A 7,096-nucleotide genomic window follows, 5' to 3' on the forward strand; every position below is an offset into this window, starting at 1 on the left:
GTTGTAATCATGTTGTGTATTATATGTATTGTAGTGTGCTTGTACTTTTATGTTCTATGTTAAAATTGCTTGTATTGTTTGTTAATTATCTTTTACGAATCTAATCCTTGTCTATTTTACAGTATAAAAACAAAATGTATGTTAAGGGTAGATAACCGAATATTTTAGAAGATCTACCAGAGGATATGATTGAGGAAATCTTGTCTAGAGTCGATCAGAATTCATCAGCACAATTAATTATGGCAAAATTAACTTGTCAAACATTTGAAAGACTTTCTAAAAATGCCTTAGTTTATAAAAGGCTTTCCTTTGATAGGTGGGGTATATCACATTGGGGAGACCGTAAGTTACACCGTGTTTTCTTTAAAGCGTTAAATGCGGGGAACCCAAATGCAATTTTACGCTACGGGTTAAGAATCTATTTTGACTCAACATATCCCAACATAGGATTTCGTGAATTAGAAAGAGCTTCTAATATGCAACATAAAGAAGCATGTTATGCTTACGGGTTAGTGATGTTTGTTTCTTACCAAAGTGAGAAAAAGAACATCGGATTGCAGCTTTTAAATAAAACCTTCCCACAAGTGACGGATTCAGTAGTTGGGGTGAGAAACAAGGTTTTTAGATTATTACGGGGCTTTGGACATTACGAAACCCTCGTCCTTTTGACGACATTACAACATGCTGCCTAGCCAATGGTCATAACGGTTATTTTCCACAAGACCAAGGATGGGAAGTCGTCTTAGTAAAACCAGAATGCATGACTTGTTTCTGGACTTATGAATTACGTGTCTTTATTTCTTTTGCTGAACAACTTGCGTATTAACTAGATTTATCTTTAAAATTGTCCTGTATTAAAGTGTACTATATTTCATGTTATATGTAATATAGTGATGTTGTAAGTTTGAAGAATATTTATATGTGATATATTATTATAATCAGTTTTTCATATGGAATTGTAGTAGTTGAATTGTATATTAACTACTAAGTATGAACTTAACGGGTATGTAGTACCCGAATTTAAACTTATAAAACGCTAATATGAAGAAAAAGCTTTTATAAATGAGTTCATATTATGCTACGAAATACTATTGACTACTCTTAATATTCTGTATGATTAACTCGATTCAGTTGGCTATTTTGAAGGAAATGGTACCGACTACTCGACACACCATGAATATGAGCGAAGAGGAATTTCGTACCTTTCTTGCTGCAAACATAGCCGCAGTACAGGCTACGCTACATACCAAAAATAACTCTGAATCTAGCAATGCAGCTAACGGCGCAAGAAATCGTGTAGGATGCTCCTACAAAGAATTCACTGCCTGCAAACCTTTGGAATTTGATGGAACCGAAGGACCAATTGGATTGAAACGGTGGACCGAGAAAGTCGAATCGGTGTTTGGCATAAGTAAGTGTACTGAAGAAGACAAAGTTAAGTACGCTACGCATACCTTCACAGGTACTGCGTTAACGTGGTGGAACACCTATCTTGAACAGGTAGGACAAAATGCTGCTTACGCACTACCGTGGTCGGCATTCAAGCAATTGATGAACGAGCAGTACCGTCCTAGAAACGAAGTCAATAAGCACAAGGTAGAGCTTTCGACATTACCACGTATGAACGACGATTCACAGAGTTGTGCCTATTATGTCCGGGAGCGTTCGAAGATGAAGAAGAGAAGATCGACGCGTTTGTAAAAGGGTTACCAGTAAGGATTCAAGAAGATGTGAGTTCACACGAGCCCGCTTCCATACAAAAGGCAAGTCGAATGGCTCATAAACTCACAAATTAGATTGAGGGAAGAATTAAAGAGCAGGCGCCCGAAGAAGCCAACACAAAACAACTCAAGAGGAAGTGGGAGGAAAGCGGTGACAAGAGTCACCAGTACAACAACAATAACAATTACAACCACAATCGCAACAACTATCCCAACAACCGCAACAACAATCGCAACAATAACTACAATCCTAACAATAACTACAACAAATATCCCAACAACAACAACAACTACAACAACCGTTTCAACAATAATGACAATCCCAACAACAACCTCAATAACAACGGCAACAAAAACCAAAAACAGCCATGTCATAGGTGTGAAGAAAATCATCAGGGGTTTTGCACGACATTTTAAAATAGGTGTAAAAGAAATGGTCATAGCGCAACAAAGTGTGAGGTCTACGGACCAAAGTTTAACAGAACTAAAGGAACAAATAGTGTCAGAATAAGTAATGCCGGAATGAATAGTGTCGGAGCAAGTAATACCAACACTGTTTGTTATAAATGTGGAAAACCAGGCCACATTATTAGATATTGCCCGAATCAGGGGATTACTAATGGGCAGGGCCGTGGAAGAGTTTTCAATATTAATGCGGCAGAAGCACAAGAAGACCCGGAGCTTGTTACGGGTACGTTTCTTATTAACGATAAATCTGCTTATGTTTTATTTGATTCGGGTGTGGATAGAAGCTATATGAGTAGAGAATTTTGTGCTAAATTAAGTTGCCCATTGACGCCTTTGGATAATAAATTTTTACTCGAATTAGCAAATGGTAAATTAATTTCAGCAGATAATATATGTCGGAATAGAGAAATTAAACTGGGTGATGAAACGTTTAAGATTGATTTAATACCAGTCGAGTTAGGGAGTTTTGATGTAATAATTGGCATGGACTGGTTGAAGAAGTTAAGAGCAGAGGTCGTTTGTTACAAAAATGCGATTCGCATTATGCGTGAAAAAGGAAAACCTTTAATGGTGTACGGAGAAAAGAACAACGCGAAGTTAAATATTATTAGTAGTTTGAAGGCACACAAACTAATAAGAAAAGGTTGTTACGTCATTCTAGCACACATCGAGGAAGTTAAACCTGAAGAAAAGAACATCAGTGATGTTCCCGTCGTAAAAGAATTTTCCGATGTATTTCCGAAAGAATTACCGGGATTACCCCCACATCGATTCGTTGAATTTCAAATAGACCTTATACTAGGAGCTGCACCAATAGCTCGTGCTCCATACAGACTCGCACCCAGCGAAATGAAAGAATTACAAAGTCAGTTACAGGAACTTTTAGAGCGTGGTTTCATTCGACTAAGTACATCACCATGGGGAGCTCCTGTTCTGTTTTTCAAGTAGAAAGATGGTACATTCAGGTTGTGTATCGACTACCGAGAGTTGAACAAACTTACCATCAAGAACCGTTACCCATTACCGAGAATCGACGACTTATTTGATCAACTACAAGGCTCGTCAGTTTATTCGAAGATTGATTTACGTTCTGGATATCACCAAATGCGGGTGAAAGAGGATGACATTCCGAAGACTGCTTTTAGGACGCGTTACGGTCATTACGAGTTTATGGTTATGCCGTTTGGATTGACTAACGCACCAGCTGTGTCCATGGACCTCATGAACCGAGTGTGTGGGCCATATCTTGACAAGTTTATCATTTTTTTCATCGATGACATACTTATTTACTCGAAGAATGATCAAGAGCACAAAGAACATTTGAGAAAAGTGCTAGAGTTGCTGAGAAAAGAAAAACTGTACGCTAAGTTTTCAAAGTGTGCATTTTGGTTGGAAGAAGTTCAATTCCTCGGTCATATAGTGAACAAAGAAGGTATTCAGGTGGATCCAGCAAAGATTGGAACCGTTGAAAAGTGGGAAACTCCGAAAACTCCGAAACACATTCGCCAATTTTTAGGGCTAGCTGGTTTTTACAGGAGATTCATCCAAGATTTTTCCAAAATAGCAAAACCCTTGACTGCATTAACGCATAAAGGGAGGAAATTTGAATGGAAGGATGAACAAGAAAAAGCGTTTCAATTGTTGAAGAAAAAGTTAACTACAGCACCTATATTGTCATTACCTGAAGGGAATGATGATTTTGTGATATATTGTGACACCTCAAAGCAAGGTCTCGGTTGTGTATTAATGCAACGAACGAAAGTAATTGCTTATGCGTCTAGACAATTGAAGATTCACGAGCAGAATTATACGACGCATGATTTGGAATTAGGCGCGGTTATTTTTACATTAAAGACTTGGAGGCACTACTTATATGGGGTCAAAAGTATTATATATACCGACCACAAAAGTCTTCAACACATATTTAATCAGAAACAACTGAACATGAGGCAGCGCAGATGGATTGAATTGTTGAATGATTACGACTTTGAGATTCGTTATCACTCGGGGAAGGCAAATGTGATGCCCCATACAAAACCATCGTGTACGAATCATCAACAACAGGATCATTACAAGGTCATATACTATATGCGATTTCAAAAGAAGTTTGCATTCATGAATAAAGGTGATGTCTTAACCAACATCGAAAATCTTACAACAAAAGTATGCTTCAATGAATAGAAGCAATTAGTAATAGTACGTGACCCAATGGTCGTTAGAAATCATTTTTTCAAAAGGTAACATAGTTTGAACGCAAATAAAACGTTTCATGCGGTGACAACTCTAACAAGCGCAGCGGGTGACTACAAGGCATGACTAGTACAATAGCGGAAGCAAGAAACCTTAAGTACCTGAGAAAAACATGCTTAAAAATGTCAACACAAAGGTTGGTGAGCTATAGTTTAAGTATAACAGTATGTAAGGTAGGCCACGAGATTTCAGTGCTTCAACAGCGTTTCAAAATAGTATGAAAAGTATATGTTTAACCGTGGGCACTTGGTAACTAACTTAACGTTTATCACCCCCTAAAAGTACACTTGGCGAGTGCCTATGTTTACGAAGTATTAAACACCCGTTAAATGCTAGCGCTACTAGCCCGAGTGGGGATGTCAAACCCTATGGATCCATATCTAAGATTCGCGTTCAACGGTTCAAAGACCAATGACTAAACGTTACCGAGCTAAGGGGAAAGTTTATGCCGTTGTATAACCCACACATATATAAAGTTTAAGTACTCGTGCCTAGTATGTAAAACGTAAAATGCGCATGTATTCTCAGTTTCCAAAATAGTAAAAGTAAAAAGGGATGCATTAACTCACAGTGGTAAAGTAGTAGTAAAGTTGGTTCGGGAAGGTAAGCAAGTATGTAGGTCCGAAAAGTCCTCAACCTAAGTCAAAAGTTACTAAATCAGTAAATCGTCCCAATAGGTTTAAATGTATGTAAATTTGGTCTTAAGTATCATCATCATTCATCATCAAACAAAAAGTATAAAGTAAGTTTCATTCTAGAAAAGAGTTTAAAACAAAGGCTGACTTCGGTCAGTCACCCTGGCCTCTATACCTACTAAAATGAGGTGAGACCAGTGGCCATGGCTCCGTATACGAGTCCTTTAGTTGCTGTAAAAATTCTAGAATCAAAATCGTCTTTGTTTGACCGTGGCGACGGTTTAAGTACGAGTAGGTCAGAATTTTCAACACAACGTTAAAAGGATATAGTGACGTTCGGAGGGCCATAGATCCTAAACCGTAACTCGGATTAAGACGAGTCTTGAACGAAAAATTATCTACTCGAACAAAGATAACTGAAAATCAACTTTACAGTAGCCCAGGTATTCTGATTAGTTCCAGAAAATAGTAAACAGTGTGTTCCGGTGGGTTCTTGGTGCTTGATGTTCATCATGGTTCTCATCCTTGATGCATATAGCTTCAAGTGTACAACTCGTTGATGTGTTTACATCATCTTTACCAAGTTTTAACCATCATAACACAAGTGTAAGTCTAATATAAGTAGCACAACTCAATTAAGTGTTGCAAGTAGTTTGATGAACCAAAGTTACATCAAGATCTTAGATCCGACACATACATGAACTCTAAAAGTAATATTAAACTACAAACTTGAAAGTAAACTAAATAATCAAGATCTTTAAGTTGTAGAACATAGTTCTTAGTTAGATCTTGAAGATCCAAGACCCAAAAGTCTGGATCTAAAGTTACTAAGTTAAATCCTAAGTCATAACACTTGAATCTTTACTTTAATGAAACCATAAGTTATGAAACTTAGAATTTCAACTAGTAAAGTGTATGTAAGCTTGTAAGCTCTTGTTTGCAACAAAATTAGAAGACCATAAGCTATAGAAACTTAGATCTAACACAAGTATATGAAGTTATAACTAGAAAGTTATACTTCCATGTTCTTGAACTTATAAAGTTAACTTTTAGTTTCAAGAAATATGAGATTAAGATTAACTAGTAATACTTGACCAAATTACAACATTTCAACTTTAAAGTACATAAAATGAAGAAATAAGTTAAATCTACAAGTAACAAGTTTATGGTTGTTCATACTTTAAAGATTCAAGCCAAGGCTTTGATCTTTAAGAAAGTAAACCTTAAGTTTACAAACATGAATACAAGTAATGATTTTACAACTCATGAACTCTAAATCTTTAAACATTATTTGTAGAACCATAAACTAGAAAGTATAGGTCCTTGTTTGTTCTTGAAATAACAAGATGATATGAAGAATTAAACTAGAAAGTTTGATTCTTATAACTAGTAAATAAACAACTAACAAAGACAAGTAATTAAACAACAACAAAGAACAAGTGATAAATCAAACAAAAGATGATGATGATGATGGTTTAGGTGGCGGTTTTTAGGAAGGAAAAAGAAGAAGAAAAGTAGTTCATGTTACTTACAAGTTGAAAGAAAAAGAGAGAAAAAAGTTGAGAGAAAATGCAAGTAAGTTTGTGTGTGTAAAAGTGAGGAAGTATGAGTGAATAAGTAACTCAAAATTTGAAACAAAACCATCCTCCCACTCCATCTAAAGTCCACGGCCAAGAGGGTGCAAAAGAGGAAGGGATCAAAGCAACTTTCAAACATGGGGAGGTGGTGATAGCTTGGAATGGAAATAAAGCAAAATGGTGTGGGAAATATGCAAGTAACTAGATTCTTTGCTAAGCTAATTTATCTAGTTGTAACCTAATGTAATACTTGCATAAATATGAGCTAACTAGTCCATTAAGGATGTAGGGTGGGCTTCCAAGTCCACTAATCATAAGTCCATTAATAAGAGACCAAGTATGTAATAAATTAAATAAATAAGCCCAAGTAATTAACTAGTAACCTTGGTTAATTAAAAATGATTAATAAAAATTAATCATGAATGTAAATAATATTTGAAAATAT

The sequence above is a fragment of the Rutidosis leptorrhynchoides genome, chromosome 4, assembly GCF_046630445.1.
Source record: "Rutidosis leptorrhynchoides isolate AG116_Rl617_1_P2 chromosome 4, CSIRO_AGI_Rlap_v1, whole genome shotgun sequence".
Lineage (NCBI taxonomy): Eukaryota > Viridiplantae > Streptophyta > Magnoliopsida > Asterales > Asteraceae > Rutidosis > Rutidosis leptorrhynchoides.